Raw genomic sequence first — 25,395 nt, 5'->3', positions numbered from 1 at the left:
CCCCACATGTATTCAGGCTGTCCATTAGCCGTAAATCATGCAGCTACTTTGACAAAAACTAAATCTCCGAGCACGCCAAAATACTCGGAGGTCACCCGAGCGTGCTTGGGAAAACCCGAGCAACGAGTATACTTGCTCATCACTACACAAGGTCTTAAGTTAGTCAGCGTGGTGGGCCCCTGGGGCAACATAGCCCCCACTCCTACCTCCGAGGCCCTTACGAGTTAAATCAGTGAGGGGTTTGACCACTGGAGAAAACCCCTTAATGAATTTTCTATAATAATTAGCGAAACCCAGAAAACGCTGAAGACCCTCGAGATCTCTGGGTTGCACCCAATCGACAATAGCCTGTACCTTCCTAGGGTCCATGCGAAACCCCTCAGCAGACAAAATGACCCCTAGAAAGGACAATTCTTGAGCAAAAAACTTCTCTGATTTAGCAAATACTGAGTTCTCCCTAAGTCTCTGAAGAACCACACGGTAGTGGTTCATGTGACTCTGTTTGTCTGAAGAATATATGAGGATGTCATCCAAATAAACTACCTTGAAATGCCCAATAAAATCTGAGAAAACATGATTTATGAAATTCTGGAACACTGCTGGTGCGTTAGTCAGGCCAAAGGGCATAATCAAACCCTCGGAGGTGAGAAATGCAGTTTTCCACTCATCCCCCTACCGCATACAGATGAGATTGTATGCTCCCCTGAGATCCAACTTAGAGAACCACCTGGCCCCCGACAATTGATTGCACAAATCGGGTATAAGTGGGTGAGGATAAGTGTTTCTTATAGTGATTTTATTCAGCTCTCGAAAATCGAGGCATGGGCATAAACCACCATCCTTTTTCTTCACAAAAAAGAACCCCGCCGCCACGAGAGACACAGATGGCCGAATGTGCCCTTTACGGAGGCTATCAGGGATATACTCCTTCATAGCAGCCCTCTCAGGGACGAAAAGATTGTACAGACGGGCTTTGGGCAATTTGGCACCGGGAACAAGATCAACAGCACAATCGAATGGGCGGTGTGGTGGTAGAACCTCAGCTTCCTTGTTAGCGTAATGCTAGGCAAGGTGGGTTTCCCGGAGTGGACACTCCGGGCCGTGGCACCGAGGGGCCCCGGACGAGCAACCTGGTGGAACCGACCCCTATACAAGGATCGTTAGGAGCCGGTCCAGGGGTTCGAATGCCACAGCAGCCGGAACCAAGAGGGGCTGCTCGGAATGGACTGCAGGAACAGATACGGGTAGACAGGACTGAGGTAGAACTGCAGGAACAGACACTGGTAGGCAGGACCGGAGTAGGACTGCAGGAACAGACACGGGTAGGCAGGACTGGAGCAGGAACAGACACGGTTAGGCAGGACTGCAGCAGGAACAGACACGGTTAGGCAGGACTGGAGCAGGAACAGACACGGTTAGGCAGGACTGGAGCAGGAACAGACACGGTTAGGCAGGACTGGAGCAGGACTGCAAGGAAGCACAAGTTAGTGTGAGAACAGAAGCCGTACACAAGGCAAACCACGGGAGCCCAGAGTGCTGATACAACATCAACGATCAGGCACCTCCATTATTGGAGAGCGGCCTGATATACCACAGGACATGCCCCCATTGGTCCGGCGGTGCTACCGGGTCTGGGCACCGCCGGAGTATAAGATCAGAGAGGGAGTGCCGGCCGCGGCCTATGGCGCATGCGCAGGGCTCGCAATGACGTCACAGGCCGCGGGCCAGTCAGAGGAGGACACCACTGCCGAAGCAAGGGGGAGCGAGGCTGCGGCGCTGGGCAAGTATCAGAGCGCACGACGGGGGGCATGGCAAGGTGCGTGACGGGGGCATGGCAACGGGGACCGTGACACTCCTTTTCATAGAACACATCCTCAAAGTCCTTCAAGTACTCCGGAATACCCTCCAGACTGACGGATGACACAAGTACAGTAGTGAGGCAACTTTTACTACAATTAGGACCCCATTTAACAGTATCCCAAGATTCCCAGTTTACCACAGGATTATGTAATTGCAACCAGGGGAACCCCAACACCAGTCCCGCAGGCAGATTGTCCAGAACAAAACATGAAATACATTCCTGGTGCAAGGAACTCACTTTAAGGACTCCTTTGAAACAAATTTGATGACTTTTTAGCCAGTGGTGTTTTGTCAATGGCAACAACATGAATAGGAGTCGCCAGCCTAACTATCCCTAACTTACACTTGGACACCAAGTCAGAGTCAATAAAGTTCATGGATGACCAGCAATCCACAAAGGCAGAAGTAGGCGCGGAGCCACTCCCACAACAACGTTCCACTTCCAACAAAATTTTAGAAAATGCAGAAAAAGGTACCTGACTTCCACAACAATCACCCAGCCTCAGCTCATTGTTAGTCAGAGGGCAGGAGGGGCAGTCCTTTTTCCAATGTCCGGGATCTCCGCAGAAAAAGCACAGCTTTCCTTCACGCCGCCGTCTCCTCTCCTTCTCCTCAAGGTTGGCAGCCCCCACCTCCATAGGTTCAGATGGAGGCAGAACAACAGGACCACCAGGGAGCAACGGAACCTCTCGCTGTGTAACACCTCTCTCCCGCAGCCCGATCCATACGGATAACCTGAATCATAGCTATCTCCAATGAGCTGGGAGATGGATGGAGAGTCAGTGTGTCCTTCAGGTAATCTGACAGTCAACTCCTGAACTGACATCTCAGCGTGGAATCATCCAAAGACACCTCAGTGGACCATTGATGGAACTCGGAGCTGTACCACTCAGCTGAGCGCATTCCCTGACCCAGACCCATAATAATATCCTCTGCCCACCTGACATGGTCCGGTTCATCATAGATAAGTCCTAGGGCCTTAAAGACCCTATCTACTGACAACCGTTCAGGGGCAGTAGGGGGCAGCGGGAAAGCCCAAGATGGGGGACCCTCCCTAAATAAGGAGATAATAATCCCTACCCGCTGAGTCTCATTCCCAGATGATCGAGGTCTAAGGGAAAACAATGATTTACAACTGAACGTACAAAATTTTTCTTTTCGCCAGAAAAGGTGTCAGGGAGCTTAACCAAGGGTTAGGGAGAGTGCAAAACAACATCTACTGAATCACCAGGTCGACTACCAGCATGAGGGGTGGTTCCCTGCACAGTCTTAACAGACGTGGCAAGGGCCCAATGTTCCACCGTAAAATCCCGAATCATCTGTGTCAAACTCGATACTTGATCCGCCACATTACAAAGCGGATCCATGACTAGAGGGAAAAAAAAGCAAAACCCCCTTTAACTGTGTGGTCAGCTATAATGTAATGCTGCTGAAGTGCAGTATAGCACAACCTCCCCCAGGGGGTGCTGGTGAGGGAAGAGAGGTTGCACATACAGCGTAGCAACACTGAGCAGCAGCACAGGTGTCACAGGTAACGAAAGAGTGGTCAGACAAGCCGAGTCAAAAACTGTCAGGAGCAGAAGTACCAAAGGTCACAGCAATGCACATAGTCAGAGACAAGCCAGAAGTCAGAGCCTAATGGGAATGTGGTGTCCAAAACGTGAGACGTAAGACGTAGTCGAGGTACAAGCCAGTGGGTCAAAGCCAGTCGGAGAATGCGGTATTAGGGACGGAAAACAAGAGGTGGGGTTGAGAGATCAGGCCGAGTCATACACTGTAAGGAAACCACCAGATGCACGCTAAGTCAGGAATAGGGAACGGGTCAAACACAAATACGGGAAGTCAGTGGCAGAAGGATCAATAGGGTATACGGGTCAGCTGCTCTAGCCTGGAAGCATGAACAATAGCTGACGCTAGCCAGCAGGCTGCAGAGGACTGAAATAGCCCAGCCAGCTCTAAAACGAGGCAGAGGGATTAACCCCCGCATGACCTGTCCAGAGAGAAGATAGCACAAAACAAACCCCAGACTGGATCATGACACAAGCCTTTCCTAATGTTCGGATGCTCATTCGAGTAACAAATGTAATGGGAGTCAATGAGAAATCCAAGCATTTTTCAGGCAGACCCTACAAGAAGGTCTTGGGGGGGCAGTGAAAATGTTGCATCTCTGCCTCCCACATTGCTGCTGAAAACAAAGGTGTCACACTTTTATTCTACTCTATCTCAATAGAGTGACAATAAAACATTTAAAATCATTAAGAAATTGGAGTTTACAGGAAAAAAAAATATTTTGAAACATTCTTTCCTGTATAATGAATTGGATATAAGGCAAAATTTAAAAAGGATTTAAAAAAGTAATAATTTAAGTAAGTCAAAATGGAATGCCTTATTTTTTATTAAATTTGTATTCATTTTGTATTGAAAAATTGGAAGTTTCAGTGTAATTTATGGAGGAAGCAAGAACTGCCAAAAATTACCATATTTTTTGGACTATAAGACGCATCCCAAATTTCCAGAAGAAAAATAGGGAAAAAAATTAATGCGTCAAATGAGGGTCTGACCTACATTCTGAACTATTCAGCTTACCTGGGAGGTTTTAATATCACCCCCAGGTAAGCTGAATATTTATTTATTTAATATCAGTAGCTGAAGTGGGTCGCTGGACCCCTAAACACTTACCTCATGTCCATAACAATTCTCAATAGCCGGAGGTGGCACTTCTGAAGATTGTATAGGACCCTCCGGGGGCGCTCCTGTAGAGGTAGTGCCTGGTTGCGGGTGTTGGAGCGCCCATGATGTTTGTGCAATTACAAGCAGCCAGACACATGTGTGAACTTGTAGTTGTAACACTTTACTGAAGGGAAAAACAGGGTACAGTCACTGTCACATAAAGGCAAAGTGGCAGCAGTTCACAGTATAAGTTACACGGCATATTGTGCGTATGTATGAAGGTGTCTTCTCCTCATGAAACAAGCATATTTAGGCCTCCCAGGGCGGCTGGAGCACATCTCTTCTCACTTGCTATTGGAGGTAATATTATGCACAGTGCTAGTAATGCTACACTGATGTAGAAACCTTCACATGTCGCCTCCCCATAGCAACATACTAGTAGTGTGGAAGTACACACGGTTTAGGCCCTAGGGGTAGGTCAGACAGGGTTCGTGGCGTGGCAGACTTGTGGATCTGGTTTCCGTCTGGAAGCACCTAGGAAAACCAGCATGCAGAAGAGAATTGTTCAGCCTTATCTCTCCTGACTGTATGAGGCTTCACTCTTTTGTGGAGAGTGATGTCCCCTCAGCATTGACTGGGATGGATTCATGGGGCAATGGAGTTTCCTTCCCCTGCCTGAACTATAAAAGAACTGCTGAAAACTGTTTTATACCGTGCTCACGGGAAGTGTGTGAACTGAGTTGGAGGCTTCTCCTAGTCATTTTTATGGCAGTTGTGAGGAAATTAATCACCTAACGTTCATACACATACATTGACCAGTAGATGGCAGTAGGAGTACAATTTACCATGCACATTTATGAATCCTCAGTGAATGCACATTACAACACTCAATGCATTATATCTCCTAACTCACAGTGGCACACTGGAACAAAATCACTGCCAAACGACAACTGCTTCACTCAGCAGCAGGAGACCGGGTACTGGGATATCACAATGTTATCTGACAAGTTATGGATTGCTACATGTGTACAGGATTAGAACCTATAACCGTATATGAATTCATCACAGGACCACCAACGGTCCAGAAATACAGCATCAGAACCATCAGCAGTACAAGAATACATCAACAGAGCCTTCATTAGTATAGGAATACAGCATCAAAACCACGAACAGCACAAGATTACAGTACCAGAGCCATCAACAGAACATGAATACATCACAAGTACCACCAAAAGTACAGAAATACACCACTTAGACTACCACTACATCAACAAACAGTACAGCAATCAATTGTAATATCAGATCAGCTCCATAAACAATTGTATAGCATGAGCATACAGCTCCCAGTATGTCCCTAATAATGGAGATACTGGGAGTTGTTGTTTACAGCCATAATCAGACTACAGACCATGCAGAAACCACAGTACTGATGAGATGCAGTCAGTCTCACAAATAAATATTTATATCCAGGTACGTTATAGAAAAAGAGAATAAAAAGTAGCACAAAAACAGTCATCGGGTGCAAGGCTTCCCAGGTATGTACCAACCCTAGTAAGTATATCCGTGCAGTTTAATTGCCCCCCTGGCGACGTTTCGGTCCAACAAAATGTGAACGTTTCTCAAGCTTGAGAAAACTTCACATCTTTTTGGACCGAAACGTCGCCAGGTGGGCAATTAAACTGCACGTTATATGATCCTATAATGGCGTGCTGCTTACATTTTTTCGGATATACAGGTACGTTATAGGTGACATCTTCTCTGATTGGAGACATTTGCTTTCTTTTTGTCTCCATCTTGTCCATTTGCCACTGATGAATTTTCACATCCATAGCTCTTCTCTGGAAACTTCCATCTTCACCCATTTTCTACAGCATTTCCTGACACTTTACCCTTAACAATTTGTGTCATTAATGTTCTCATAAATAAAAATATGCGATCTACATTGTGCCTCTGCATAAATAATATCAACTCACTGTCGTCTGTGCAGAAAATATGTCCTCTACATTGTCCTTATTATGATACATGAACACCACACTGTTCTCGCCTGTAACACATTGCCTCTACACCATCATCCTTGTGAAAAACAACTGCCACACTGTCCCACTTATAAACTATAACAGCCACACTGATCACCTTTCTGAACTATACCCCCTGCACAAAATATGACCACACACTATCCTTCTTACATGGCCTTAACACTGTCCTATCGTTTTTATATTGGGCCCCTTCTTCACACTGTCCCCTCACACTATGTCCCCCTATACTGCAAAGTCTCTATACTGTGTCCACTCCTTCTAATACCCCCTCCTCTGCATGCTGTCCCTTTAATACTGTACTCTCACACTGTCCCCCCATTCTGCACCCTCTCTAATTGAGTCTCTATATTGTGCCCTCACACATTTATCTCCCTATACAGGCCCTTCATACTTTTACCCCCATACTGTCACCTCACACTATCCCCATACTGTTCCCTCACATTTCCCCACCCATGCTGTCACCTCGCATTTTTCTCCCCTCACACATTTCACACCCATGCTGCCCATTCACTCTTTTCCCCATGCTGTCTTCTCACACTATTCCTCTCAATATTGTCCCATAGCGCATTTAACCCCTCATACTGACTTTTTTACACTATTCCCCCCATACTATCCCCTCACACTATCTCTTCCACTACTGTCCCTTTACACCAGAGGTGTGGAATCTTTTTTCTGCTAAGGGCCATTTGGATATTTTTACCATCCTTCTGGGGCCATACAAATTGTGCGCTAACTCCACCCACAAAGTACACCCTGACTCTGGCCCTGGTGTAAGGATGTAATCTTTTATTGCACTATCCTCAGCGTTTAGTGGTGAACACTTCATGCTCGTGCACACAGAGCAAGAAGAAATTAATGTGGCCAGTGGCCACCAAAATACAGCTGCCTTGCCCAAGCTCTGCGGTCCCAGGGAATCTGTCCAGGGGCCGGATAAAAGGTCATTGAGGGCCGTAAACGGTCCGCAGGCACGAGGTTCCCCACCCCTGCTTTACACTATTCCCCCCAATACCATCCCTTTATATTCTCTCCCAAACTGTTTCTCACATTTCCCTCCAAACTGTTCCCCCACACTCACCCCAATATTGTCCCCTCACATTTGCCAGGTTCAGGACCACCCACATGGCACTTGCTACCTTATTAACATATGTGATAAAAGTTTATTTTCTTAGGCTTATCTCAGTCACCACTGTTCCAGACCACAGTGTTAATATTGATTTAAAGATAGCCTGACAAGATATTCAAATTTGATGGACTTTGGGCAACATGAATCCGACACAAGCTGCATTATTACACCCATGTATGTTTTAGAGAAAACATACTTTAAAAAGTCGGCTTGGGACTATGTGTCTCAGATGACTAGTTGCAGCAGCTCCACGGCATCTTCTTCAAGTCCCACTCTTCTAGGTCTCTCCCTAAACACAGGGTGGGGAGAAGCCGCCAAAGACCAGCGTCTCCTACAAGCTGCAGAATTTCAGAGTAAGGCTAGGTCCACATTGCGTTAGGGGCATCCGTTTAACGGATGCCCTAACAGTGATGTCATTTTTGACATCCTTTGTGCCCTAGCGCTAACGTATGGGCTAATGCATGGTAGCATTTTGTTACCATGCGTTAGCCATACAGATCTATGTACAGCGAGCGCGTCCGTTCGCTGTGCATTAGACCCGACGCACCCGAAAACGCTGCAGACCACGTTCTAGAGTGCGCCACAAAGTAACGCATCATCGCTAGCGCATGCCAAATTTGGCATGCATTAGAGCAATGGCTACCAATGGGTGCGTTAACGCATCCGTTACATAGCGTTAGTGCCGCTGTGTAGCAGATGCGTTAAATGCAGGGCCCTAACGCAATGTGGACCTAGCCTAAAACAAATAAGGCTGCTAAATATTTGATTTATGCTGCATGAATCTCCTGTCAGGTTCCTATTAATTGACATAACATATTACAGCTTTACGCCCTACTATAAATTGGTGGTAAATATTTTTTTTAATATTTGCTCTCCTTTACTATGAATATTTACAATTGATGTTCTAAAACATAATATCAGGAATCTGAGTTGCCTGTGAAATTCCTCACCCTCCACAACAGAATACTCTTACACTAGTGGGTCACCCTCCCAGGGCTGTGGGGTACTCGGTACCGGGCCGGTCTCTCAGATGGGAATGTCACAGCAGCGGTGACCTGGTCCGTGGCCCTGGGCGCCCATGTAAAAGGGGTTGAGTTGGGAATAAAGTTTATAAGTGATTCGTGACGCCACCTGTGGTGTTCGGCAATAGAGATGTAAGCCGACGCTGCGGACAGATCCTCTGGGACAGATGGTGTGGTGCAGCAGTGATGTTATAGCCCTCCACAGGCAGGGCTGTAGTCCCAGGGCAGTGTAGCTGAATGTTTAGGAAGAGGGTGCAGTGTTTGGCACAGAGGTGTAGCAGTGCTGAAGATGTTGCAGGAAGGAGGCAAGGACACAACAGGGTGCAGTTTCTTTACCTTTACTTGGCAAACACAGTCCAGGGTCCTGGTTAAAGATGGCACAGGAGCAGGCTAGCCTGGAAGCAACTCAGGGATCTCTCTATCAGATGGGTTGTGTAGTCTCCTTCCTAGCTCTGGCTTGAGGTACAGGCAGTACAGTGTTACACTGAAGTTCCTCCTTCTTATCTTCTGTTAGAACTACCTCGTATGGCAGACAGCTGTAGCCCTCTATCTCTCTTGGCTCACCCGTCGCTGTTGTGCCTCCGAATCTTAGGTGGGAATAGAGCATTTACAGCTTCCTATTCCTCTGGTTTCTGTTGCAGGGCCTTCAGTATCCATACAACTGTGGAGAACAGGCTCCAGATCATGCACTATCAATTGGAGGGAGCTCTCTATCTTCAGCTCAACCTCCAGCTTCTCTCCACACATCTACACACGTTGCCCTCCTCACACTAACTGACTAATTTCCCCTCCCGGCCCTCAGAGACAGCTCCTCCCCTCAGTTCTGGTTCAGAGCTCCCTCTGCTGGCCTGGAGTGGGAACTGTGTTGCATGACATGGTTAACTGTTAGAGAGACCCTTCATTGCCTCCAAGCCTGACATCACCCTCTCTGGAGGAAGGCAATGCCACTGTGGCGACCATACTCCTGGGGGCGCCACATTCCCCCCTAGTGAAAGTCAGTACTCCTGGACTGATAAAAGAAAAACAAGAAAAACATATAAACATGTAAACAATATGAAGGTTACAAGATTTAAGAAAAAATGAAAAATTTACAAAAACCAAAGCTCCAAAAATAGTCCTATGATGATAAGTCCAAGCATCAATGTCCATGGTCCATTCCTGGGCAAATGGTGAACTATTTACAAGTTGGTTTTGACCACACAAGTCCTGTGGTCCAATGTCCATCAAAACATGAAACAAGAACTTCAAAAAGGCTTCTTACAGGTTATCTGTAGGCAGAAAGCTTGAGAACAGTTACATATATACACAATTTCAACATTCACATAAACTTAGCTATACACGATATCTGATGAGCGGTATACCAAGTGTAGTACGGGTAGACCTGCAGAACTCTGGTGTGCGTAAACTAGGTAGTATTCTCCTATGGACTCTTAGTCTCACCATGGGTATGGCAGATTCACCACTGGCAGGGCGAGGGTTCTCTGGCTCCACTGCTGGTGTGGCATCTGCTACCTGAACTTCCCGATTTTCAAGAGATCTCCTGAGTCACTTCTTCTTGTACTACCAGTTGGGGAAATGTCAACACTGGCACCACTATGGCATCATTTCCTTTAGTACAATTGACAGGGAATTCTCCAAGTATAGTGTTGACCTTTTCTTCTTCTATGGGTTGGATGTTATTTTGTTCTTCCCATCTTTCTTTTAACTGGTCAGGGCATAATTTCAAATGATCTCTTGATATTGCTGTTGAGGTTTCTCCTCCATCTTTACTAATAAGGCACACCTTGGTATTGTCAAAATTTGAGGGTAGAATGGTGTAGGGTTCAGCTTCCCATTGGTCATCCAATTTATGCAGTCTTCTTTTCCTCTTGAGGACTTGTTCTCCTGGTGACAAGGGAACTGCAGGTGCATGTTGGTTGTAGTGCCTTTCTTGTTTTTGTCTTGCCTGAGCTAGACTCTTCTCCACACACTCTTGTACTCTTCTGTACCATTGCTGCCTCTCTGTATCCCAGTCAGCATCTGGTGATGTCACTTCAGGTGTCAGGACTCCCATATCCAAATCAATAGGCACTTTACCAGGCCTTGCTCTCATTAGGCAGGCTGGAGTGCAGTTGGTGGAATTCACAGGAATCTGGTTGTAGAGGTCTACCAGATCTGGCAACTTTTCTGGCCACAGATTCCTCTCCTCCAAAGGCAAGGTCTTCAGTAGGTCAATCACTACCTGGTTCATCTTTTCACACATGCCATTGGTCTATGGATGGTACAGTGCTGTCCTGATCTTCTTGCAACCATACAAGTTACAGAATTCCTGGAACACTTCTGCCTCGAAAGCTGGACCTTGATCTGTAAGCACTCTCTCCGGGTAACCGTGTGGCCTACAGAAGTGCTGTTGAATGGCTCTGGCTGCTGTCCTGGCTGTTTGATCATTGACAGGCACAACTACCAGGAATCTTGAGTAGTGGTCCACGATGGTAAAGTATAGATGTAGCCTGAACGGCTTGGGGCCAGCTTCACATGTTCTAGGGCGACCAACTCCAGTGGCTGTTTGGTTATAATTGGCTGTAGAGGAGCTCTCTGGCTGTTTCGATCCTTTCTGCGCAGGTTACATTGTCCACACTCTCGGCACCACTTTTCAATGGCTTTCCTCATACCAGCCCAGTAGAACCTCTCCCGGAGCAATGCTTCCAACTTCTTCCATCCGAACTGGCCAGCTCCATTGTGGTATGCTTTCAGGACCATTGATGCCTCTCTCTTTGGGACTACCACACCTGCCAGACCAACTCATGAGTGCGGGATGTTATGATTGAGTCACCGTAGGAGGCAGACACAAAATTAGAAGCTACGTCCAGAAAACCAGAGAAGTTGGCAACTATCAGATTGCAGACCCCTGAACCTATCAACACAACTAGCAGTAGCCATGGGGGGTCCTACGATGCCCTAGACCCCTCGATCACAGCCGGAGAGCTAAATAGCCTAAAGACAGAAAAGGAAATCTAAACTGCCCCAGAGCAGACCCCAAAGTAAAAGGCAGCCCCCAACATATAATGACAGTGAAGCAAGATGAAAAAACACTCACACAGATAGAAAGATAGGCTGAGCAAACGATGGGGCCCAAGCTAACTAAACAGAACAGGAAAGGAAGGTTGCTGTCTGCAATCTGCCAAAACCCTATCAAAGACATAAGCCAACAAGCTGATATGAAAAAGACCCTGAAGCAGCTAGGCTTCAAAAACTAAATCAGCACTCAGGTATTTTCAGAAGACAGAGCTAAAGGAATTCAGCACACCCCAGCAGGGAATGGCAGAAATCCAGAAAAACAAAGCAAACAAAGTCAAAGCACAAATGCAAAAAGCCGAGCAGAAAACTTAGCTTTAGAAGAGCAGGAATTCAGACTGGTCTCCAAGGATCCCACAGAGAAATCACCCGCAGGGCAGAAGGGCGTCGGCAGCCTTATATTCAGTCAGTAACTCCACTCAGCCAGTCATCATCATCAGACTCAGGTGTTTGATAATAAGGCTCACTACCTTTCTTTACCAGAAGAGGGAGTTCCTCGGGCCTCAGTAGTGAAGGGGAAAATGAACTCACAACAGTACCTCCCCCTTGAGGAGGGGTCACCGAACCCTCAACCATGCCACCAGGGCGATCAGGGAGAGCCCGATGAAAGGCACGCACCAATCTTTTGGCATGAATATCAGAGGCAGAGACCCAGGAATTATCCTCCTGACCATAACCCTTCCACTTAACCAAATACTGGAGTCTCCGTCTAGCCAGACGGGAATCCAGTACTTTCTCTACCTCATATTCCATGTTACCTTCAACCAATACAGGGTCTGGAGGTGCCACCCCCGGAACAACAGGTTCAACAAACCTCTTCAACAAAGATTTATGGAACACATTATGGATTTTAAATGTGACAGGAAGAGCCAAACGAAAAGAGACCGGATTAATAATCTCCAAAATCTTGTAAGGTCTAATAAATCTAGGCTTAAACTTAGGAGAAGCCACCTTCATAGCAATATTTTTTGATGATAACCACACCATATCACCAACCTTAAACTGGGGACCAATAGTCCTATGTCGGTTGGAAAACCGCTGGGCCTTTTCCTGGGAGAGAGATAACTTATCCACCACTTGGTCCCAGATCTGGTGCATTCTCTCCACCACAGTGTCAACACCTGGGCAGGCAGAGGGCTCCACCTGCCCTGAAGAAAATCGAGGATGAAACCCAAAGTTACAAAAAAAAGGTGACATCAAAGTGGCAGAACTAGCTCTATTATGTAAAGCAAATTCGGCCAAGGGCAAAAATGAAACCCAATCATCCTGAACAGCAGAAATAAAACATCTCAAATATGACTCCAAGGTCTGGTTTGTTCTCTCTGTCTGCCCATTGGTCTGAGGGTGAAAAGCAGAGGAGAAGGACAACTGAATTCCCAGCTTGGAACAGAAAGTTCTCCAAAATCTAGACACAAACTGGACTCCTCTGTCAGATACAATGTTCTCAGGAATCCCGTGCAAGCGAACCACCTGTTGTAAAAACAGGGGCACCAACTCAGAGGAAGACGGCAACTTAGGGAGTGGTACAAGATGAACCATCTTAGAGAACCTATCACAAATCACCCAAATAACAGTCATCCTTTGAGAGACAGGCATATCAGAGATGAAATCCATTGAAATATGGGTCCATGGCCTCTTGGGGACAGGCAAAGGCAAACAACCCACTAGAGCGAGAACACGATTTAGACCGGGAGCACGTCCCACAGGACTGCACAACAGCGGGCATTGATACTCCTCCGACACAGCCTTCCTTCATAGATGAATAGCCGTCCTCTCTCCTTCCACAACTGCTGAGTTTCTTCAGGAGCATCTGACTCTGGGCGTGAGTCAGCTTGTGACAGTAGCTCCTTCACCATGCGGACTGCGGGGTCAATATCCTGCATTTCTGCCCAGTCATGATGGGGCAATGGATTTAGGGTGACCTCTTTCAAGCCAGACCGTCTGTTTCTCACTCCTTGAGCACGTTGGGCCGCAATTGGCCGGTGGAAGGGAGGTAACTCTATTTCTTCAAGAGCCTCAGGGTCTTCTCCTGCGTCTGGCAGATTAGGCATTCTGGACAGCGCATCAGCATTGGCATTCTTATGCCCTGCTTGGTACTTGATGGTAAACTCATAATTAGACAGCCGAGCCATCCATTGCTGCTCCAGTGCACCTAGTTTTGCAGTTTCCAAGTGAGTCAATGGGTTGTTGTCCGTGAAGATGGTAAACTTGGCTGAAGCTAGGTAATGCTTGAATCTTTCAGTCACAGCCCAGACTATGGCGAGGAACTCAAGCTTGAAGGAACTGTAGTTGTCAGGTTTCCTTTCAGTGGGACGAAGATTCCTTCTGGCGTAGGAGATCACTCTTTCTTTGCCATTCTGTATCTGTGACAGTACTGCTCCAAGTCCCACGTTGCTGGCATCAGTATACAACACAAAGGGTTTGTCATAATCTGGGTAGGCCAGAACTTCATCTCCTGTGAGAGCCATCTTCAGTCGGGTGAAGGACCTCTCCAACTCCTCAGTCCATTCAAATGTGGAACTTTTCTGTTTGGCTTTCTTGGACTGCCCCACCAGAAGATCTTTAGTAGCCTACCAATCCAAGAAATTGACGTACCTCATGGAGGTTGCTGGGCTTCGGCCAGTCCCGGATGACTGTGATCTTGTCAGGATCTGGTGCCACACCTTTTGCACTCACTACATGACCGAGGTACTGTACCTTGGGCTTCAGGAGGTGGCATTTGGAAGGCTTCACCTTCAGGCCAAAGTTGGACAAGACTTCAAACACCTCAACCAGGTGCTTCAGATGGTCTTCATAAGTCTTGGAGAAAACATTGACATCATCAAGGTACAACAGGACCGTCTCGAAGTTCTTGTGTCCCAGGCAGCACTCCATTAGCCGTTGAAATGTCTCTGGGGCGGTGCAGAGCCCGAGTGGCATATAGTTGAACTCACAGATACCCATTGGGGTGGTGAATGCTGTTTTCTCCTTGTCTGCCTCTGCCACGGGAACCTGCCAATACCCACTAGTGAGATCTAAGGTGGAAAAATAGTTAGCAGTTTTAAGTGCAGCTAATGACTCCTCAATTCTGGGTAATGGGTAGGCATCCTTATGTGTAATGCTGTTAATTTTCCTGTAATCAACACACATTCTTATGGTACCATCCTTTTTCTTTACAAAAACTATTGGAGCTGCCCAGGGGCTACAACTGTCTCTGATAACTCCTGCTTCCTTCATCTCTCTCAACATACCTTTGGCACATTGGTATTGTGCTGGGGGTATAGGCCGGTACCTTTCTTTAATGGGTGAATGATCTCCAGTGGGGATATGATGTTGAACCCCTTTTGCCTTCCCAAAATCTAAGGGGTGTTTACTGAATACCCGCTCATATTCCTGGGTCACCCTGTAAACCCCATTTTTCTGTTATGAAGGTGTAGAGTCAGTCCCCACCTGCAGTTGCTGGCACCACTCCTCCAGCTGCTTGACAGAGCCATTATCCTCCACCTGGTCGGATGAGACCAAGGGCTCTGCTGCCTGCATTGCATTGTTACTGACAGTGAGCAGCTTACTAACTGTGGCATACCGAGGTATTGTGGCCTCTTCCTCCCCACAATTCAAAAGGCATACAGGTATTCTCCCTTTAAGGACATCCACTACCCCTCTGGCTGTCAGGACAGTGGACTTGCTATCAGAGTGCACTGGTTCTACCATTGCCTGGTAATCTTTTCCTCTGAGGCCTATGGCTGCCCGACACCAAATCAACATTTCACATCTGGGGGGTATTGCAATGGGGAAAGCATCACTCACTCTGACACTGCCAATTTCTCCGCCAGAGAGTTCTACCTGCTGTCTTTGCATCAGGGCCTTGATCTCCTTCTGCAGGACTCGTTCACTGGAACCAGCAGTCTCAGCCACCTGTTGCAACAAGACAATAACCTCAGAAAGACAATTTTCAATTACATTTGTACCAAGAGTCATCATGGGATTACATTCTCGTCGATCAATATCCACAACTATCAGACCTTGAGATTTTAACGCCACCCTCCCCACTTTAACAGTAATTTCTTTACATCCCACTTGTGGTAAAGACTGACCATTACTGGCAACCTCTGTTAGTTCATCACTTGGGCCACGGGTGAGTTCAGAGTCAGCCCAATACCGCTTGTAGAGGATATAGGGCATAGTGGTCACCTGGGAGCCAGTGTCCAGCAAAGCATTCATGGGGATGTCGTCAATCACCACAAGGAGGATCGGTTTCCCTCAAACATACTTGGCTCGCCAGTTCCTTGGGCCTTGTGGTCCTACTCCTGGGGGTTGGCCCTCTGCCCCAGGGGTTACTCATTTAAAGGACAGAATCTTGCAAGATGGCCTGCCTTGTGGCAGCGACGACAGATGGGACGTCCGTCCTAGTCATAGCGATCGTTGTTCCTCCCTCGGAGTGGCGGGGTTCTCCCCAACCGGAGCCACGGGACATCCTCTGGACTGGAAGCAAGCTGGAACTTATCCTTGGAGGACACCTGCAGGGACTGCACGGTTTTAGTAAGTGAAGCCATACCTTTGGTCAACTCCTGGACCTGAAGACGCAGCTCTTGTCGGATCTTTATCCAGAGTCTGTGCATCAGCCTCCACAGGGATGGAAGGGAAAGATGTTGCTTCCTGGTGGTAGGTGATCACTGGGCGTCTAGGGGGCACTGGACGGCTGATAGTTGGTTCATGCAGCACCCGGATAGCCCTGTCCTTGAAGTCTGCAAAGTCCAGGTCAGGGTTCTGCAGGGCTATAATGCGCAGCTGTGCTCTGTGGGTACTGGATAGGAGTCCTTCAATAAACTGCTCCTTTAACAGTCTGTCTCCGTCCTACACACTGTCTGGATCCATCTGCTTTATGGCTCGCAGTGCCTCCTGCAGGTTAAGAGCATAGTCCCGCATACTTTCCTGCGCTCTCTGCTTACATCCAAAGAATCTCATCTTTATTTCAGCTGCAGTGCGGGTGTCAAAGGTGCTTCTGAGCTTTGCCAGGATCTTTTTAACAGTCTCTTTGTCAGGGTCCTGCCAGGCTTTTACTTCTCTCTGTGCTGCACCTGTTAGCTGCCCAATAAGAATGTTCACCTTCTGGCTTTCAGATAGAGGATACACCTCAAACAAACTGCACAGTCTCTCTTTAAATTCACTCAGGGTATGTGACTCCCCTGAATACTGCGGAAGCCATGCTGCTCCCGGTATGTAAGGCATAGACAGCGGCATTATGGGGACCGCTGTGGTGGGTGCTATTGGAGCCGCAGCCGCGTTGGGCACTGCATCTTGCGGCGCTGAGGGGCTGGCGGGGGCGTCCGCCGCTGCATCGGCACTTGCCTCAGACATTCTCCTTCCCCCCTAGTTAACGGTTGCCAGGCACCGGGGATGAGTGGCTTACTGGCTGTAGGCCTCAGCTCCTCCCCTTCTCGCGCGCTGTCCTCTTCCTGAGCGACAGTTTACTTCCTTGCTCTCTTTTGCAGGCTCCACCCACGACAGCTCGCCTCTTTGGTTTCCCGCACACGCCAATCAGCGGGATAATGGCGGCAATGGCGCCAATTTCGCACACAGTCTATAGCACCAAACACAGTCTCTGGCACACGTGACCCGGGGACACCGGGCTCCGTAATCCTGTTCGTGACGCCAAAATGGGTCGCCCTCCCAGGGCTGTGGGGTACTCGGTATCGGGCCGGTCTCTCAGATGGGAATGTCACAGCAGCGGTGACCCAGTCCGTGGCCCTGGGCGCCCATGTAAAAGGGGTTGAGTTGGGAATAAAGTTTATAAGTGATTCGTGACACCACCTGTGGTGTTCGGCAATAGAGATGTAAGCCGACGCTGCAGACAGATCCTCTGGGACAGATGGTGTGGTGCAGCAGTGATGTTATAGCCCTCCACAGGCAGGGCTGTAGTCCCAGGGCAGAGTAGCTGAATGTTTAGGAAGAGGGTGCAGTGTTTGGCACAGAGGTGTAGCAGTGCTGAAGATGTTGCAGGAAGGAGGCAAGGACACAACAGGGTGCAGTTTCTTTACCTTTACTTGGCAAACAAAGTCCAGGGTCCTGGTTACAGATGGCACAGGAGCAGGCTAGCCTGGAAGCAACTCAGGGATCTCTCTATCAGATGGGTTGATGGATGTGTAGTCTCCTTCCTAGCGCTGGCTTGAGGTACATGCAGTACAGTGTTACACTGAAGTTCCTCCTTCTTATCTTCTGTTAGAACTACCTCGTATGGCAGACAGCTGTAGCCCTCTATCTCTCTTGGCTCACCTGTCGCTGTTGTGCCTCCGAGTCTTAGGTGGGAATAGAGCATTTACAGCTTCCTATTCCTCTGGTTTCTGTTGCAGGACCTTCAGTATCCATACAACCGTGGAGACCAGGCTCCAGATCATGCGCTATCAATCGGAGGGAGCTCTCTATCCTCAGCTCAACCTCCAGCTTCTCTCCACACGTCTCCACACATTGCCCTCCTCACACTAACTGACTAATTTCCACTCCCGGCCCTCAGAGACAGCTCCTCCCCTCAGTTCTGGTTCAGAGCTCCCTCTGCTGGCCTGGAGTGAGAACGGTGTTGCATGACAAGGTTAACTGTTAGAGAGACCCTTCATTACCTCCAAGCCTGACATCACCCTCCCTGGAGGAAGGCAATGCCACTATGGCGACCATACTCCTGAGGGCGCCACACTAGTCTGAATCATCGCCTTCAGCAGAGCAATTACCAGGGGTAGGTCAGGCATAATTAAAATATAGAAAAAATAATACAAAAGGCAGACAACATCTTGCTGAGAAAATAAGCTGCCATTTACTTTCCTTCCAAATGTCACCTCGCTATCATTTACAAATATTGATGGATGCAAACACAGCAATGGATGAAAAATCTCAATCACAAAATCGAGATCACCGGGTTGACAATTGACAGAAACTCTGAAAAGTAAATGAGATTTATTTTTTTTAACGCTGACTTGAACGCATGAAACTGTTATAAATGATGATACAAGTTATACAAGTAATGTGCAAATATTTATTGACGGATTAATATTTAAGAAATAGAATTAAAAAATGTGCAATCAGGAAACAACATTTTATCTACAAATAATGTAAAATAAGCGTTGGCGGTCTCAACAGATTCACCAAGTTCAATATGAGCAGAATTGTTAAAGAATATCTGTAGTTTCTGGTGACTTTTCAGAATAAACTATGTGCATATGAGGAATAACACTAAAAACCAAACTAAGGACCAAAACCGCTGCGGATCCGCAGCAGAATCCGCAGAGTGTGCATACACCCTTAAGCTCTCCTCAATAAATCACAGCAGTGCAGAGCAACGAGCTCAGTGGCTGAATATATAAACTGAAAAAACAGCTTAGTCCGGCTACTGAGACCATTGTACTACGCTGGTGTGATTTCTTTAGGGGAGCTCAAAGTCCGCTGCTATAGCATATAAGCATGGAATATGCTGCCCATGGCGCGCCATCAATAGGGAATATTCACATATTCACTTATCATCATTAGCTCCATCTCTGGGATCAATACAAACCACTTGTGCTGACCAGCAGCTAAAGCTTCACTATCTACATGGTGGGCACCAGCCTTTATGCAGGCTTCATCAGGAGCACCATAATCAGTTTATTGTGCCACAGACCTACTAATTCACATCCATTTTCTAAAATGCTTTGATTTTCCACTATTTTTTCAGTAGGCAGCATTGGTCAACCCTATTACGTTCAACAATGTGCCAAATTGAGCCAAAATTTAGAAGCAAAAGTGCTGCAAAGTAATCCAACTAAGTTAAAATTAAGATTAAGGTAAAAACCTCTAAAGATGCGCCAAATATATATTTTAGCATGAGACACTGATATATTTGGAGCATTTTCAAACTTATGAATTAGGTTTTTTTAATACCTTACTTCAAATAAAGTGGTCTGTTTTTATAAAGCTGTGTTTGTGCTATACAGCATAGGTTCTGAATGCGTAGTTTACCGCTAAAGTATTATTATTACGGTACCCATTATCCATGAAAGATGCATAAGAGTTGCTAAGCTTATTTTTAGTTTATCGTTTATCAGCCTTTGCATACTTAAGAAACCTTGTAATATACTCCATTACCTTATTTTGCTTCCTACTGTCTAAAAATATCAAGCTGAAAGGGCTTTGTTAAAAAAACTAGTTCATGCCCTTTTAGAAGCTGCTTAGAACTGCTGCTCTAGCATGAATCCATATAGAAACACTATTTACAAACACTCACATTTTCTAAGCTTTGGGTGAGAGGAGCAGAGAAGTTCACATAGGGAGAATAAATAGTTTTTCAGTATGATTTCTGGGTAGAGCAGCAGTTCAAAGCAGTTTGTAAAAAAACATGAACTAGGCAGATAAACCACCAATGCAGTATGGAGCTTGAGGGAGAAGGAGACAAAATAAGTTAATGGAGTATATTAGAAATATTCATACTCTTTAAAGGGCATTTCTACCACAGAAAATGATTGCATATCACTAGGATTGCTATGACTGGTCATGAATTGCCAGTGGTGCTACTTTTTCCTCTATGGTCACTTCATAGTTTTTGCCCTGCACAGAGACACTCCAGGCTACTCTCTCGGCCAGGAACACCCATCACATTGTCATTCTGTCGTTGAGGTGGTTGCTCCCATAATCATGTGCAGAAAACAGAACAGCAAAATCTCTCATCAGAAACTAAAACAGATTAAATAAGTAATAATATTTATTGGCATTCGGCTTTAATTAGTAAATAAAATATGCTATGGCTTCCCTATGGGACTGCAGCAATTAAATTCCAAAAACAATAACTTTCTTTCTCTGTCCAAATGTACTGCAGCCATATGAGGGCTTCCTCCTTCTCTCCTTCTGTACAGGTCTCTATTTTTTTATGGTGCTTTTGCTTATCTGACTGCTGCATGTACATTTATGTTTTCACCCCCTATTATTTCACATGTACAGTGCTCGGAAAGTATAAAAATCATAGAAGGTGGATACTTTATAGGGACCATCTGCAGCGACCATGATTCCCCTAAATACTTAATCATGGTGTTTTCTGAAGAGTGATAAATCATTCTGTATAACTGAATATGGTCTGATGCCAGCATTTTGTTCCCCTCCAAGGCAGAAAAATTAAAGCTACTTCATAACCATTTATTTCATACACTGAATATGATTACAAGACCGCGTTTCTACACTTGGCAGCCTCTCCGTAGTCAGCGCAATGGACAAGTGCCAAGCAACATCTCTCCTTTTTCATCCTGAATAATGTACAATAGTTGTAGATATTATGAGTTCATACAAAGCTGATGACTAAACATGGGGTCTAATATCTGAAATACAGCTATTATCGAGCAAAAGAATATAGATTTCTTGCATATTATTAGGGTTGGATACGTTATGTTCTGGAATATATAGACTTTATCACATTAAAGTGAATGCTCATCCTTGAAAACCATATTTTCTTCTAAATACAGTAGGTAGAAACTCTACCTGCTTACATCATATTGTTTATTAGTTGCTTCAGGGGCATACAAAGAAATCATAGCCCCCCCTTAAAAAAACCCCTAATATTCCAAGGGGTCACGGAAGGGCATATGTCACAATTTTGCAACCCTTTCAAAGTAATTCTGCTTCTAATAAAGCCCCTTAGTTTTCTCATTCACTAAGATGCCCCTCTAAAGTATGATGCCAACAAAAGTGCCCCTTAAACACAGTGTGATATCCCCAGAATGTAATTCCTCCAAAGTACCCTCCCTCCACATGCACAGTATGATGACCATACAGTACCCCCCACTTTGATGCCCTCACAGTGATCCCAATACAGTATGATGAACCAAACAGTCCCAATCACACAGTAGGTTGGCCCTAACACGGTCGGGAGGACACACATTATAAGACCCTCCAAACAATATTATGGCACTCACACAGCCCTCCTTATAGTACATTGGCCCTACATACAGTTTAATGGCCCCCACATAGCCCTCCACACAGTATGATGGACCCCACACAACCCTCAACACTGAATAATGGCCAGCACACAGTATAATAGCCTCAACTAGCCCTCCAAACAATATATTGCCCCCCCCCACATAGCCCTCCAAAAAGTTTAATGGCCTCTCTCTGAAAGCTCTTGAACGGTATTATGGCACCTACGGTACATAGCCTTCCAAACTGTGATAGTTTCCCACATAGCCCTCCATATAATATAATGAGCCTCATATTGCCCACTAAATAGTATAATGACCCCCACACAGCCCACCACACAATATGTTGGTACCCACATGGTTCTCCAAATAGTATTTTGGCCCACCCATTGCCCTCCAAATAGTATAATGGCACCCTCATAGCCATCACAATGTACTCGTAGATTTAAAAAAAAAAAAAAATACTCATCTCTCCCTGTTCCCCCGATTCTTAGGTCGCTGTAACGTTATGTCTAAAGCTCTGCACAGCAGGTGCAATGTAGTGACATCATCATGCCGACTACGCTCAGATGTCAGTGCTCAGACACGCAGGCAGAATGATGGAGGAGGGGGATGACATCATTGCTTTCAACTAAATCTGCATCTAGGATCTATTGGTAGTCCTGAGACTGCAGTGGGCTAGACAAGTTTGCCCTGAGATAGTGGTAGATTATAAGTTACTAACCTAGTGTGGAAGATTCAGAGAAGGAACTCTAGTTATTGCCTCATGGGAACAGGGAAAAGAAGCAGAATGAAGCAGTGTGCAGAATATGGTACAGATGGAGTTTGCTGAAAAGGATTCATATGACTGATATTATCGTCATGTAAAGTCCTTCCATGTACAATCATCTCTGTAAAAACTCTGTCAAATACAAATGTGGATTCCATCTCGTCTGAAGCCAGTTATGTTATGTTCAATGTTTATCTTAGTAAACGACTTTCTGTTGTTAACCATAATCGATCATCGCAGCTCCCTTTGGCTTCTTTAGGCTGTGTGCCCACGTTGCATTTTCTATGCGTTTCCACCACGTTTTTGCTGCAGCGGATATGCTTAAAAAATGCTATTAAAATGCATCGCCAAGGAATCCTATAGGATTCCGCAGTTGCTGTGCCCATGCTTCGGATTTTACTGCTGCGGAATCGCATAGCGGTAAAATCCGCAGCATGTCTATTATTTCTGCGGAATCACGGCGATTCCACCGCCATAGGATTGCATTGAAGCGCTCACTTTACGCATGTGGCTATGCCCACCATGCGTAAAGTGAGCGCTTCATGTGCGGATGGTACCCAGGGTCTGGGAACTGAACGTACCGGGAGCGCCGCTGAGGAGATCGGGGGTCGTCAGAAGGAGAGAATAACCATATTTTTTTATTTTTTACATTCAGTGTTTTACTATTGATGCTGCATAGGCAGCATCAATAGTAAAAAGGTGGTCACACTTGTCAAGCACTATGAACAACCTGTCAATCACCTTTCCTAGCGATGCTTCAAGTCAGCAGTCTTCCCCATGATTGTGGAGCCTACTAAAACATTTTAAGGGACCTTTTTAAATTCTTAGGAAGCCTTTACAGGTGGTTTTTTGCTAATTATTATAATTTACTGAGATAATGACTTTTGAGTTTTCACTGGCTGTAAGTAGAGTTGAGCGAAACGGGTCGGTCATATTCAAAAGTCGGCGACTTTCGCTGAAGTTTGGTTTCATGAAACGAAACCCGACCATAGCGTGAGGTCGGCCACGAGTGCCAAAGTCGTGTTTCAAAAGATGCTTCCAGCGCCCTTTTTCAGCCAATGATGGAGGATGCACACTGTGGGCAACGTGATGACATAGGCATCGGTCACCACCATCTTTGAGAAGGGCATGCAAGTGATTGGCTGACTTTGTGTGGCGTCACAGTTGCTATAAAAGGGCGTGAACGCCGACCGCCATCTTACTTCTGCCGATATTAGTATTAGGAAGAGGTTGCTGCTGCTGATTCAGAATAAGGCAGAGCATTAGGCAGGGAAGAAGAACCAAAAAACTGCTTCTGCTGTTAGCGATTTCCACTTACAACACAACACTTTGTGTGCAGTGACACTGGAGGCTATATTTTTGTGCATCAGCTCTGTTGGTTATTAGGCTGCCTTATAAGGCTCCCTGATAGCTGCATTGCTGTTTGCACACTGCTGTGCAAACTGCTTTTTTAAAGGCAAAAAAATACTTCCTCTTTTCTGCACAGTTACCAAGCGTTCATTTTTCCACCCTTTTGTGTGTTCAGCAGTCCTGCTTATTAGGCTGCCTGCGTCCATACTTGGACTGAGAGTATCATTGTCAGCGTCCTCAAATCTCTAGTGAGATCCAAATTCTCACAAATCCTATAGACACCCTCCACCTTGTCATACACCATCCAATTTCAGCCTGTTACATTGAGGTGTAATCTCACCAATAGTAGATACACCTTCTACCTTGTTTTACAGTACCATATAGCTGGTGGTATTTTGGGTACATTTTCACAAAAATGAGGAAGTATGGTGGAAGACGCCATGGAAGTGGGTGGAGGTTGCCAGCTGGTCCCGATGGTGGTGGTGTTGCATCTGTTGGTAGTGGCAAAAGCACAATAGCACCTAAGGCAGGAGGTGTTGAGCCTGCGTCATCGTCTGGCTCTACAAGGCCTCGAAGGCTCTCTTTTCTGGGAGGTAAACCACTTTTAAAGCCGGAGCTTCAGGAACAAGTTTTGGCTTACATTGCTGACACAGCCTCCAGCTCTCTCGCCTCCTCTTCTGAAGTTTCAAAAAATAAAAGCACTGAGTCGTCTTTTCACATACCATGCCTGGGTTAGCAAGTCAAATCGTGAATTCCCCAGTCCAAGATGAATCTGACATGGAGTGCACTGATGCACAGCCACTGCTAGAATTTTCTGCTGGTACATTCACTCAGAGCACTACATTGTCCTCGCAGTGTACTGAAGCAGAATCAGACCCTGATGAAACTCAGGTGCCCCGTCCCGCATACTATACCACCTTACACGGTGACACAGAAGAAGGTGCACATGAAATTAAAGAGGAGGTGATGGACGACGCCATCATAAGCATGAGCATCCCACTTATGCGTCTGCTCATGCAAACTTTGACGCACATTAAGGAGCAGGCGTCTGCAGCCGAGGAGGAAGAGGAGGAGGGAAGCCTTGATGACAGTCAGCCACTCTCTGCTCAGGGAAGTCTCGTGGACGAGGTGGAGGAAGAAGAGGAAGAGGAGGAGGAGGATGATGGGGATGATTATTTTGGGGAGGAGGATGCTTCTCAGGGGGCAAGAAAAAATGTTGGCGTGGCAAGGTCAGGTACAGGGTTTGTGTGTGACTGGAGGGATGTTGATTTGCCAGAAAGTGCTCCTCCACCCAGCACTCGCAGTGCATCATTGACACCTGGAACATTGGCCCACATGTCTGATAATGCCTTGCAGATCCTAAAAAGGGACCCCCGCATTGCCAAAATGATGAACGATGATGACTACTGGTTGGCCAGCATCCTGGATCCACGGTATAAAGGCAAATTCCAAAACATCATGCCACAGGAGAACCTTGAGCTAATATTGGCTAACAACCAAGCAACTCTGGTAAACCGTTTGTTTGAGGCATTCCCAGTACACAGTGGCGGTGATATTTTTCCAACGAGCCATAGGGGGCAACATGGAAGAGGCATTCGTGGTGCACACA

Source organism: Dendrobates tinctorius, unplaced genomic scaffold (assembly GCF_039654945.1).
Source record: "Dendrobates tinctorius isolate UK_male_01 unplaced genomic scaffold, ASM3965494v1 ptg000021l, whole genome shotgun sequence".
Lineage (NCBI taxonomy): Eukaryota > Metazoa > Chordata > Amphibia > Anura > Dendrobatidae > Dendrobates > Dendrobates tinctorius.
The sequence above is the reverse complement of the archived record's forward strand: the minus strand, read 5'-3'. Positions refer to the sequence as shown.